Raw genomic sequence first — 13,220 nt, forward strand, 5'->3', positions numbered from 1 at the left:
TCATTTTCTCAGGACTTCAGCTAGGTGGAACAATGTAAAAGAAGACAGGACTGGTGCCCAATTCAAATACCACCTCAGTAATTTACTGTGCCATCCTGGGCAAGTTATTTAACTTTTATCAACCTCAATTTCCTTATCTGTAAAATTAGAGACAAGTACTCAAAAGTCTCTAAGATTAATTAGTTCTTGTGATTTAACTAGATAAATGCTATTTATCACTTCTCTCTAATGGGATTTTGAAAGTTGTAAAATGAGATGTAGGGAACCAAGTGGTGCAGTGAATAGAATGCTGGGTCTGCAGTCAGAAAGACTGACCTTCCAGAGTTCAAATCAGATACTTGCTTACTGTTGTATGTTCCTGAGCTAGTCACTTAAACCATTTTGCCTCAGTTTCTTTATCTGGAAAAGGAAATGGCAAGCTACTCCAGTATTTTTGCCAAGAAAACAACAAATGGATTCATGATGAATCAGATATGGCTAAAACAACTGAACAACTTCAAAAAGATATGTTTTGTGTAGGTGGTCAGCACATCCTGCTCATTGTCTTTGAGATTTTTGCTCCATCTCTCTAGTGCCAAACATTTGGGCAGACAATGAAAAACTTAATCATTATGATATTTCCAAATACTCAGAAGTCTAGATTTTATAAGGGAGGAGACTTTCTTCTGTTTTATTCCATATTTGAATAAGTTAAATGGGAGCTTGTGAAATTGCAGAAGCCATGTCTTTTTTTTTTCAATTTTTAGATCCTTTTTAAAGGAAGAGATCCTGGGAAATGATCACCCTAACTGACTTGGAAAAAAATAGAATTTGATGGGTTTTCTAAACTGGGAAGTAATCCCATGACTGGATCTCAATTTGAGATGGTCAAAACTGAGATTTTTTTTACGATATGATCTTAAGTTTAAAAATGGAAAAAATTTTCTCTTTTCATTGAGCAGATAAATTCTAAGTTCCTATAGAAATAATTCAATTTGAAAAAACTGGACCAGTTTATATCAACTGCCATGTATTTCATCTCCACATTTCCTTTAAAAATTTTTTATTTATTTAATTTTTAATTTATGGATATACAAGCATTTCCTTGACATAGTATAATAAAAATGAGGATTGCACACAAAATTGCAAATCTATAATGTACAATTTGCTATTCCTTTTAAATACATAAAATCAAGTTCTCAAGTAAAATTTTTTTTACTTCCCTTCCATGGCTAACATTAGACACAAACATATATATAAAATTTCTTTACATAAATATAATTTTCTCATATATGTATATTACTATCTATATAAAATTTCTTTATATAAATATAATTTCCTTATATATGTATATTACTATATATATCATTCTATTCATGCTTCTATTTATCAATTCTTTTTCTTGGATGCAGATAGTATCTTCCTTCATAGGTCTCCTTTGTTGTTAATTTGAGACAAATTAATAACAAATATAATAATAATATAATAATCAAAATGACTTAATTGCTTTAAGTCATTCTTAAAACACTATTGCTATTATCAAATACACTGTTCTTTTGGTTTTACTCATTTTGCTCTTCATTATGTCAAGAAAGTCTATCCATGTTTTTCTAAGATCATTGAATTTATTATTTCTTAATGCACAGCATTCCATCACTATCACATACCATGAGTTGTTCAATCATTCCCCATTTGATGGGTATTTCTATAATTTCTAGTTCTTTGCCACCACAAAGAGAGCTGCTATAAATATAATTTCTAAGGCTCTCATACAAGTGGCCTTAGCAGAAGAGGAGAGTACAGAAAAGAGTTATTTCAAAATTAGTTATCTCTGAAGTGTTCAAAGAGAATACTTCAAATCTTAGAGACTCATAAATCAAGGAAATTTATGGTTTCTTAATTAAAGAAACAATTGGGAATGGCTAACATTTGACTTCTTGAAAGTCTGGTAACTTAATGGAAATCCCTTGGTCTACTCAGTGACAAAAAGTGGGCTTGTTGTTCCAGCTGCCTCCAGTACCTGACTTGGCCTGAACAGCTGACCCAAAGCTAAATGTTTCCCAGTGGGGTGGATTATAAATTATCATCAACTCTCTGAACTGTAATGACTCAATTTTCACAAGTGGTCAAGAAAGTAAAAGTGCGGAGTACTCACACGGGAAGCTTTTTCCAGAGGGCCTCAGGGGAGCTAAAGGGAAAAATCATCCCTCGAGGGAAGGGGAGCCCCGCCCCCCCCAACGTGGAAACAGAGAGGCAATGAAGAGACATTAAATGATGAAGTGATCTGTAATTGTTTACATTTAATCATTCATTCATAGGAGGAAGAGCTATGCAAGAAGGGAATAACAAAGCCTGTGTATCTTATTTTGATTTTATAACCACATTGGCAGAAATTTTTCAGTAATTGAAAGAAATAATATCCTTGAAAGCAGCAGGGGACTTAAAGATGGAAATAGAATTGTACTTAGGAGCTTGTGGAGGATGAAACAACACTATTAATCACTACTTTGGCCAGTGGTTAGATGGTTCATGCACTACATGAGGGAAATGTAATTTCCAATTATATACATGTGAATCAAAATGTAACTAGTTAGGATAGTAAAGATTAGACAGATGGCTGAGTTTTATAGACAGATTTATAATCTTTGCTGCCAGATAAGACAATTCCTCTATTAAAGATATTGCTAGAAGATATGAAGTATAAAATTCTATAAAATTCCCATTTTTTCACATGAAAATTTCCTTCCTGCAAATCACTTGCAATATTATTGTGTTGAGACCATTCACAGAATTTTAGAATAGGAATTTAGAAGCTATTTGTTTATTTTACACTTAACAAAAATTTCCAGCTTCTACTTGAAGTCCTCTAATAAGTTTGATAATTTCTTCTATAATTATCCCATTCCATTTATGAAGGGTACTAAGATTTAAAAAGTTTTCTCCTTATGAAAAGTCCATATTTGCCTTTTCACAATTTCCATCCTTTATTTCTTATTCTTCCCTCTGAAAAATAAAGACAATGTCTCTTTTATATTCAGATTATTACTAATTCAGATTGTTGCTAAATTTGAAGTAGTCCTCTTTGTAGTCAGCCAAATTTAATCTCCAAAAGAAGTGGCATCTGGTAAAATTCACAGGACTTAAGTAGTTAATTTATTATGATTACTAATAATAGTCTAAGTCATAGATACTTATCAACAAATGATGTTAAAAGACCTAGAGAGATACCTCCAGCACATTAGATAGATCCTCTATAGAGAATTAATGGAAGGACATGTATGAGAATTTTTCCAGATGAGAAGACAGATGGATTACATCTACCATTGGAGAGAGTGTACAAATGAAAGAAGTGATTAGGGCCTCAAATGGCAATTGTGTGAATGGAGAGAAGGCAGAGATATTGAGATATAGATTCAACAAGATTTCAGTGAACATATATTGAAATATTAAAGTATAATAATATGGCATTTTATAGCACTTTTAAAAATGCTTCAGACCTGTTGCCATATTTACATTTCACAAAACCACTGTGGGATATTGTTAGTACTATTTACAGATGATAGAACTGGGATAAATAAAGAATGAATAGTTTATCCAAATCCACATAGCTAGTAAGAAGCAGATGCAGGCCTTGAACCAAGATATTTGGGCTCCAGATGAACTTATAAACAGGGTCTAGTGAAACAGGGTCTAGTTTTTGAGTCAGAAAACATAAATTCAAATCTTCCTCTCCAAGTCACTATATGACCAAGAACAAATCACTTAACTTCTCTAAGTTTTTCCTTTCTTTCTCTTTAAAATGGGGATTAGGAATGAAGTTAGCCCAAGGTACATTTTAGCCCTAGATTTACGATTCTACAGTGATTGAATAATGTTTAGTGGTCAGTTGGAAAGGTTCCATTTCCCAAGATGGTGAATAGCAAATTATTTAAAAGAAAAGTGCAAAGGGAATTTTTAATGTAACCAAATCCTTCTTAAGACCAGTCTTTAGGAACCTCCAGTAGAAATTATTTTTTTCTATGCATTTCTTTCCTTCCTTTCCATGATGAGGTTAGTTGTTGGACCTGTCACTGTTTCTTCTTTAACAAGCAAGCACTGACTGATTTGTTTTAGTGGGAGAAAGAAGTCTCAAAGTTTTTACATGGGGTTTTGAAAAAAGATATAAAAATTTCTTCATGATAAACACTGAAGATCATTCTGGAGATGAATAACAATATACTTCTGGCTAAACATCTGATGAGAAAGGATTTTGTGCTTAAGATTTGAATAATAAAGGTAAGCAAGAAAGCAAACAATCTCATCTCTACACTGTCTTTGCTTTAAACACATAAGTATTTGTTGTTGATTCATTTTTCAGTCACATCTAACTCTTTGCAACCCCCATATAGGTTTTTATTGGAAAAGATACTGGAATAGTTTGCCATTAACTTCTCTAACTCTTTTGAGGAATGAGGAAACTAAGGTGATCTATTTACTGTGCCACCTAGCCACCCATACACAAGCATGGTTCATTTTAATAATGAATATGATGACACAAAATTTTAAGATATTATATCTATATGCAGATAATTTTATAACAATGGGTTATATTTATAGAGCACTTTAAGGATTGCAATGACTTTGGAATCATGTAATATCTTTTAGTTCTCATAATAATCCAATAAGGGAGACATTTTTATCACTCCTAAATTTGCACACTAATACTCAGAGAGGTAAATGACTTGCCCACATTCACACTGCATGCTATCTTCTCTGCCATATAACCAATGTTAGATTGAGTTCATTGGAAACAATTAGCATAAGCCTAAAAGAAATCAGGCAGGTAGTTGGCACAGTGGATGGAATGCTATGCCATCTTTCTGAATTCAAATCTGGCCTTTAAACTTACTAGGTGTGATCCCAATGTAAGTCACTTAACTCTGATTGCCTCAGTTTCTTCATATATAAAATAAGATGGAAAAGGAAATGGCAAATCACTCCAGTATCTTTGATAAGAAAACCCCAAAATGATGTCATGAAGAGTTGGATATGCCTGAAACAACTGAGCAACAATAACAATAAAAAAATCAGATCACAGACAATTAAAAAACAGATACTTATAAAATATATTAAACAAATCAGTATTACTATCCTTCAGGATAGTGCTTCACTGATATCCAGTTCATAAGGTGATCCTAGATAGAATTTGTGAAAATTTGGTCAACAGTTATAAATTGCTGGGATTGTATGGAGATTGTCTCCTAAACTTTGGAGCTCTAGTTATTTCCCCATGATAAAATTTTAATCAGTGGAACATAGTACTTTCAGTACTTCCAAGTGAACTGTGATTTCAGTGGGGTATATGCTTTCTCCACCAAGATAGGATTGCAATTCTTCTATGACTAACAGATGGCCTTCCTGAATCACTGTGGCTAGAGAAATTTATCATCTGGTGGCTAACCTGGCAATAAGTCTTTATTCTAGAAAAGATTCAGCATAGCACTGGACCCACACTTAAAGCCTTTTTCATTTGGTACTGAAGTTTGTGCCCCTTAGATAGAACTTTAGACAGAATGTAGGATTGACTCTAAAATAGTTTTCTTTTAAGAGTAAGCATAATCCCTCCCGCCCCCAACAGAAGTAGGAAAACCTCATGAAAAATAAAGTGAAAGAAAGAAAAAAAAATTGTACCTCAGTATATCATCAGCTCTTTTTTATCATAGGTCCATCAGAGTAGTTGCTTCCATATTTTTTCCCATAGTTGCTATTGCTGATTGTATTTCCTTTCATCCATTCCTCATCACTCCTGTTTATTCTATTTTCTCTCTCCTTTCACTTTGTCCTTCCTCAAAAGTATGCTATGGGGCAGACAGAGCACTGGCCCTGGAGCAAGGAGGACCTAAGCCCAAATCCCACCCTAGACAGACCACCCAGCTGTATGGTCTCAAGTACGCTACCCAATCCCACCACCTTGCCAAAAAAATAAAGTGTATTGTCTGACAACCCTCTCCCATGATCTACACTCTCCTCTATCACTTGCAACCCCCCTCCTCCCCCCGTCCCCTTTCTTCCATCCCCTTCCTCTCCTTTACCTCTAGGATAAGAGATTTCTACACCCTCTTAAGTGTGTATATTGTTTCCTCTCTGAGCCATTTCCCATGAGAATAAAGGCTCACTCATTCCCCCCTACCCTTCTCCCCCTTCTCCCTTCTACTCTATTGAAAAAGCTTTTTCTTGACTCTTTTAAATGAAATACCTTAGCCCATTCTATCTCTCCTTTCGTTTTCTCCCAATATTTAACCCATTGACTCCATCTTGATAATATAACTTCATAATCAACTCTCTCCTGTTCCTTGTCTAAATATGCTCCTCCTAACTGATCTATTAATTGAGATAGTTCATATGAGTTATCAGCATCATTTTCTCATACAGGAATACAAGCAGTTTAACATCAAAAAATTCCTCATAATTTACCCTTCTGTCCAACCCTCTTTATGCTTCACCTGACTCCTATACTTGGAGATCAAACTTTGTGTTCAGCTCTCATCATTTCAACAAGAAAGTTTGAAATTCTCTTATTTCATTGAATACCCATCTTTTTCTGTGGAAGAGGATGTTTAGTTTTGCTGGGTAGTGTATTCTTGGTTGCATTCCAAACTCTTTTGCCTTCTGGAATATCATATTCCAGTCCCTATGAGCCCTTAATGCAGATGCTACTAAGTCTTGTGTAATCCTGATTGCAGTGCCACAATGTTTGAATTATTTCTTTCTGGCTGTTTGTAATATTTTATCTTTGACTTGGGAGTTCTGGAGTTTGTCTATAATATTCCTGGGGTTATTTTCTTTGGATCTCTTTCAGGAGGAGATTGGTGGATTCTCTCAATTTATATTTTGCCCTCTACTTCTAGGATATCAGGGAAATTTTCCTGTAGAAATTCTTTAAAAATGTAATCAAGGCTCTTTTCCTGATCATGACTTTCAAGTAGACCTATAAACTTTAAATTGTCTCTTCTGGATCTGTTTTCCAGATCAGTTGTTTTTCCAATAGATATTTCACATTTACTTCTAGCTTTTCATTCTTTGGTTTTGTTTTATTGTTTCTTGATTTCTCACAAAGTCATCAGTTTCCTTTATCTCCATTCTACATTTGAAGGAGCTGTTCTCTTCAGAGAGCTTTCTTATCTCCTTTTATATATGACTAATTCTGCTTTTTTAAGGTATTCTCCTCATTAACACTGCCTTTTCAATTTGATCTAAATTGGTTTTAACATTGTTTTCTTTGGCATTTTTTGTATAGCCTTGAACAAGCTGTTGACTTGGCTTTCATGTTTTTTCCTGCATTGCACTTCCCAATTTTTCCTCTACCTCCCTTACTTGATTTTCAAAATCTTTTTTTGAGCTTTTGCATAGCCTGAGCTCAACTCCTTTTTTTCTTGGAAGTTTTATATACAGAAGCTTGGACTTTGTTATCTTCTGAGTATATGTTTTGATCTTCCATGGAATCTATGGTCAGATTCTTTTTTTTTCTGTTTACTTATTTCCCCAGCCTATTCCCTGGTTTTGAGGTGTTTTCTGAGATTTGAGTGTTATTGGGGCACCCCTGTAAGGACCCCAGTTTCTTCAATGTCTTATAAGAGACTTTGCTCTCCTGGCCTGTGTTCTGGTCTGTGGATGACCACAAGCATTTCCCTCTGCTCTGGAGCTGTGAGGAGGGTCCCTGTTGTATGGTAGTGGGGGACCCCAGACTGGGACAAGGGTCTGAATATGGATGAAGCCAGAGTTGTGCCCCAGGGATATCAGAGAGACTTCAACAGTCTCCCCCTACCCCCTTACCTTCTGTGGGCTGAGTGTTCTGGAAGCAGCTGCTGGCAGCTTCTGAGTGGCTCCATGGAGCCATGACTGCACTGAAAGCCATGCTGGCCTGGGTTCTGTGCTCACTCTGGCAGAGTTTTTCCTGATGATCTTCCAAACTGTGCTAGGTGATCCCTGGATAGGAAAGTCTGGATACCACTTATGCTGCCACGAACCAACACCCCCAGAGACTCTGGTGGAACAGAGCCTTCCCAAAGGATCTTCAAGTTATCTTGGTCTGGAAAAATGTTTCACTGGGTCTTTCTGTGGATTCTGCCTCTTCAGTTTTGAGCAGTGAATTATGTGAGTATTTCCCCTGCATTCCTTTCTCCATCCTTAAATCAATAGATCAATATTTAAGTGCCTTCTATCTGTTAAGCAGTGGGGATAAAAATAAAAAGAAAGTCTCTGTTCTCAAGGCGCTCACAGTCAAATGGAAGAAGACAAAAAATAAAAGGAAACTGAAATAGGGAAGTACTCAATTTTGGGTATGGTAGAGAAATCAATCAGAGAAGTTCCAAGGTAGTGTACCAGGTGAGATATGTAAGAAACCATCCTTTCAGTTTCTGATAATATAGTGCTATAAAAGCTTCCAACTGAACTAACAGATTTTGACACTCTCTCCTTTTCTCAAGAACCACACTTTGGCTCAGATATACTACTTGGTTTGGAAAGAAAATAGTCTTCAAGTGAATCTGGCATTGCTGAAAGAGGTTAGAAAGCCCACCCTGAAAACCATTGCTACCCTCTAGAAATAGTCTAATATAGAAGGCTTTATGAGTTTCTTTATAGTGTGCAAGTTTAGTTTGTCTAGGTTGATGAGTCATCAATATGTATCATAGACTTTCCCAAGTTACTCTGATAGCAAAACTTGGCATTATTTTAATATTTTTTTACATACTCTAAACATATGAACTCATCAATGGTAAGGATAGATATTTAAAGGACCTCAGAAATGATCTAGCTTAGCACCTCTCTTTTATAGATGAGTAAAATAAGTTCAGGAAAAGTTAAGTGATTTACCAAAGGTCACATGGGTAGATAATATCAGAGACTGGATTTGAAATCAGGTTCCTTTACTCCAAGTTCAGGATCCTTTTCATTTGCTCACATTTTTTTGTATCACTCACAAGTGTTTCAAACAAAATTTCAACCTTACCTACTGACCAAGGTATCAGGAAATTTGGTAGTTGAAATATTCTAGAGATATGAAGAGCTTAGAAACTATGACTGAATTCTCAAAGGTTTAAACATCAGCAATTTCTTTTTATTTATTTATTTATTTGTTTTTAACATAACATTTATTCTCATTTTGTACAAATAATGTTTTTTTACATTAATAAAATATTCTTGTTTAAGAGTAAACAAAATACCCCCTCCCCCATAAACATAGACTTGCTTGAGCAATAAAGGGGAGAGAAAAAAAATTAAAATTAAAAAAATAATAGTAATAATTGTAGGTATGGCCAGGCACAATGGACAGAGCACCAGCCCTGGAGCTATGAGCACCCGAGCCCACATCTGGCCCCATACACTCAACAATCACCCAGCGGTGTGACATGCAAGCCACCTATACCTCACTGCCCTGCAAAAACCAAAAAAAGAAAAAAAGGCCCAAAATGAAATAAAGTAGTAACAATAGTATGGGTGGCTGGGTGGCAGACAGAGCATTGGCCCTTGAGCCAGGAGCACCCGGGTCCAAATCTGGCCTCAGACACTCAAGGATCACCCTGCTATGCAGCCCCAGGCAGGCCACCCAGCCCCATTTGCCCTGCACCTCCCCCCCAAAAATAATAATAATAAAAAATGTGCTTGAGTCTTTGTTCCAACACCAACAACTCTGTCGCAGGTGGATCACATTCTTTATGATAAGTCCATCACAAAAGTTACTTCCATATTTTTCCACCATTGCCATTGCTGATTGCAACTCCCTCCTTTTGTATTTCTCCACTACCATGTACTATATTTTCTCTCTCCTTTCACTCTGACTCTGCTGTAGGGTAGCTGAGTGGTGCAGCAGACAGATCCCCAGCTCTGGGGCCAAGAGGCCCTGAGCCCCCATACCACCCCTTAGGCCCAGAATCCACTTGGCCGTATGGTCGCTGACAGGCCATCCAATCCCAGCCCCTTGCAAGAAGTAAAAAAGAAAATGTGTTTTATCTGACCACTCTCCCTCCATGGTCCATCCTATCCTCCATCACTCACATCCCCCCCTTCCCCCTGTCCCCCCTTTCTTCTTCTTACTACAGATGTCTATATCCCATTGAGTATATATACTGTTTCTTCTCTGAGCCACCTCTGATGAGAGCGAAGATTCCCTCATTCCCCCTTGCCTTCCTCCCTTCCATATCATTGCAATAGCTCATTGTAATAAAGAAAAATCTTATTATATGAAATATCTTGGCCTAATCCCCGTCTCCTTTTTCTTTCTCCCATTACATTTTCCTTTTTTCTATTGACTCCATTTTTACCCCATATTTTATCTTCAAATTCAGCTTTCTCCTGTGCTTCATCTATAAAAGCTCCTTCTACCTGCTCTGTTAATTGAGAACATTCATATGAGTATTATCAGTGTCATTTTTCTATGCAGGAATACATGCAGTTCATCATTAAGTCCCTCATATTTCCCCCCTCTCCTCCAATCTCCATGCTTCACCCAAGTCCTGTATCTGAAGATCAAACTTTCTGTTCAGCTCTGGCCATTCCAACAGGAGCATTTGAAATTCCCCTGGTTCACTGAAAGTCCATCTTTTTCCCTGGAAGAGGACATTCAGCCTTGCTGGGTAGTTGATTCTTGGCTGTATTCTAAGCTCTTTTGCCTTCCTGTATATTATATTCCAAGAATTATGAGCTTCCAATGTAGTTGCTGCTCAGTCCTGTGAGATGCTGACTGTAGTTCCACGATATTTGAACTGTGTCCTTCTGGCTGCTTGTAATATTTTCTCTTTGACTTGGAAGTTCTGGAATTTGGCTATAATATTCCTAGTGGTTGGTTTTTTGGGATCTCTTTCTCGAGGGCTTTGGTGGATTCTCTCCATTTCTATTTTGCCCTCTACTTCTAGAATATATCAGGGCAATTTTCCTGTAGTAATTCTTTGAAAATGATGTCACGGCTCTTTTCCTGATCATGACTTTCAGGTATTCCAATAATTTTTAAATTATCTTTCCTAAGTCTGTTTTCCATATCAGTTGTTTTTTCAATGAGATATTTCATATTTTCTTCTAATTTTTCTTTTTTTGATTTTGAAGTATTGATTCCTGATTTCTGGTAAATTCATCAATCTCTCTGAATTCTATTCTTTGTCTGAAGGATTTGTTTTCCTCAGAGAGTTTTCTTATCTCTTTTTCCATCTGGTCAATTTTGCTTTTTAAAGCATTCTTCTCCTCAATAACTTTTTGAACTGTTTTATCCATTTGACCTAAGCTGGTTTTTAGCATGCTATTTTCTTCAGCATTTTTTTGGATTTCCTTGACTAAGCTGCTGACTTCATTTTCATGTTTTTCCTGCATCTCTCTCATTTCTTTTCCCAGTTTTTCTTCTAACTCCCTCATTTGATTTTCAAAGTCTTTTTTGAGCTCTGTCATAGCCTGAGCTCAGTTTCTGTTTTTCTTGGAGTTTTTAGATGCAGGAGCTTGTGCTTCCTCATCTTCAGACTGAGTGTTTTGATCCTTCTTGGACTCACAGGCAAAATATTTCTCAATGGTGTTCCTCTTGTTTCTCTGCTTGCTCATTTTCCCAGCCTGAGCCTGGTTTGGGGGTGCTTCCTGAGCTTTTGGGACACTCCCACAAGGGTCTCAGTGTGTGAGGCTTTGTCCTCCCTCCTGGTCTGTGAATGACCATATGCGCCCCCCTCTGCCACAGGGCTGAGGTGGAGGGGGCTCTGCTGTTCTATTGGGGGGGGGGCTAGACTGCAATCAGTATCTGAATATGTTCAGAGCCCCAGAGTCCTGTTCCAGGGGCAGAGGACAGAGCTCTGCAGTCTCTCTCTCCACTCCCCTCCCTCAGCTCAATGGGCTCATGTGCTGGGGGCTCCTGCTTACAGGCTCCGCCTGCTTCTGTTCTGGGCTCTGGGCTGCAGAAAGACCAGTTGCTTGCTGTGTGCCCTGAGGGCTGGCCTCCACATTCTCTCTCTGGTAGAGGTCCCCTGCTGTTGCCCCAATTTGTGCCAGGTGCCCCCAGGGGGCATAGCTCAGGAGACTCCCCCGGTGCTGTGAGCTGCGGCTCCCAGGGGAGCAGAGCCTTTCTGCTCTTTTCCAGGTCATCTTGAGAAGCAGAACTGCCTCACTGGGTCCCTCTTGGTTCTGTCTCTTGAAAGTTTAACATCAGCAATTTCTACAAGAAAAATAAATTAATTTATCAATAAACATTTAGCACTTAGCATGATCTAGACGCTGTGTTAATAACTGGGAATACAAAATCAAAATTAAAAAAATATGTTCTTGACCTCAGAGAGATTCTATTCTGAAGGGAAGAGAGAGCTTTCTTATTTAGATTATTTACAAGATACATCAAGGCAAAGACAAAGTAACTTTACAGAGGCAAAGCTACTTGTTAAAGGTGACTCTTCAGCTTAGCTTGGAAGGAAGTCAGGGGGTTTAAGAAACTAATATTCCAGGAATGGGAGGTAGTAGAGGCACAGGTATAGTAGAGAAAACATCATATATGAAGATCAGAAAGTGGACCATTATTCTTGGATTATAGGGTGTGTAGAGACACATATTTAAAAAGACTTGAAAGAGAGTGGGTTATAAAAAACTTGAGATATCAAAACAACTTTATATTTGATTCTAGAGGTAATAGGGAGCCAGTGGAGTTTATTGAGAAGAGAGTGATAATGGGGGTAGCTAGGTGGCCCAGTGGATGGAGCACTGACCCTGGAGTCAGGAGGACCTGAGTTCAAATTTGACCTCAGACACTTTATAATTATGTAGCTGTGTGACCTTGGGCAAGTCACTTAACCCCATTGCCTTAAATAAAACTAAAAAAGAAGAAGAGAGTGATAAGGACAAATAAGAACCTAAGTAAAATAATTTTGTCATGTGTATGAAGTACAGATTGAAGAGGGAAGAGACTGGAGTCAGGAAGGCCAATTAAAAAGTTTCTGAAATTGTCTGTTGAGAGATGATCCCCCCTCACCCAATCTGTTGCCAAATCCTGTCATTCTTGGGTCCATGGGCCATATTGATTTGCTGTTGTCAAGGGAACTGCAGGAGGGACTTGAAATTCAATAAATCTAGAATTGTTTTAGGGGTGAATTAATGAAGTACTTGGCCAAATATAGCAAGTGAATGCTGTTATAAATATCCAAATGGTCCTTGGCAGAAAAAAATTCCCAATCCCTGCTCTTCTCTTCACTCACATAACTATCACCAGTTACTCACATAACTTCTCTAATAAACACCCCCTCCTC

The sequence above is a fragment of the Macrotis lagotis genome, chromosome 1 (genome assembly GCF_037893015.1).
Source record: "Macrotis lagotis isolate mMagLag1 chromosome 1, bilby.v1.9.chrom.fasta, whole genome shotgun sequence".
Classification (NCBI taxonomy): domain Eukaryota; kingdom Metazoa; phylum Chordata; class Mammalia; order Peramelemorphia; family Peramelidae; genus Macrotis; species Macrotis lagotis.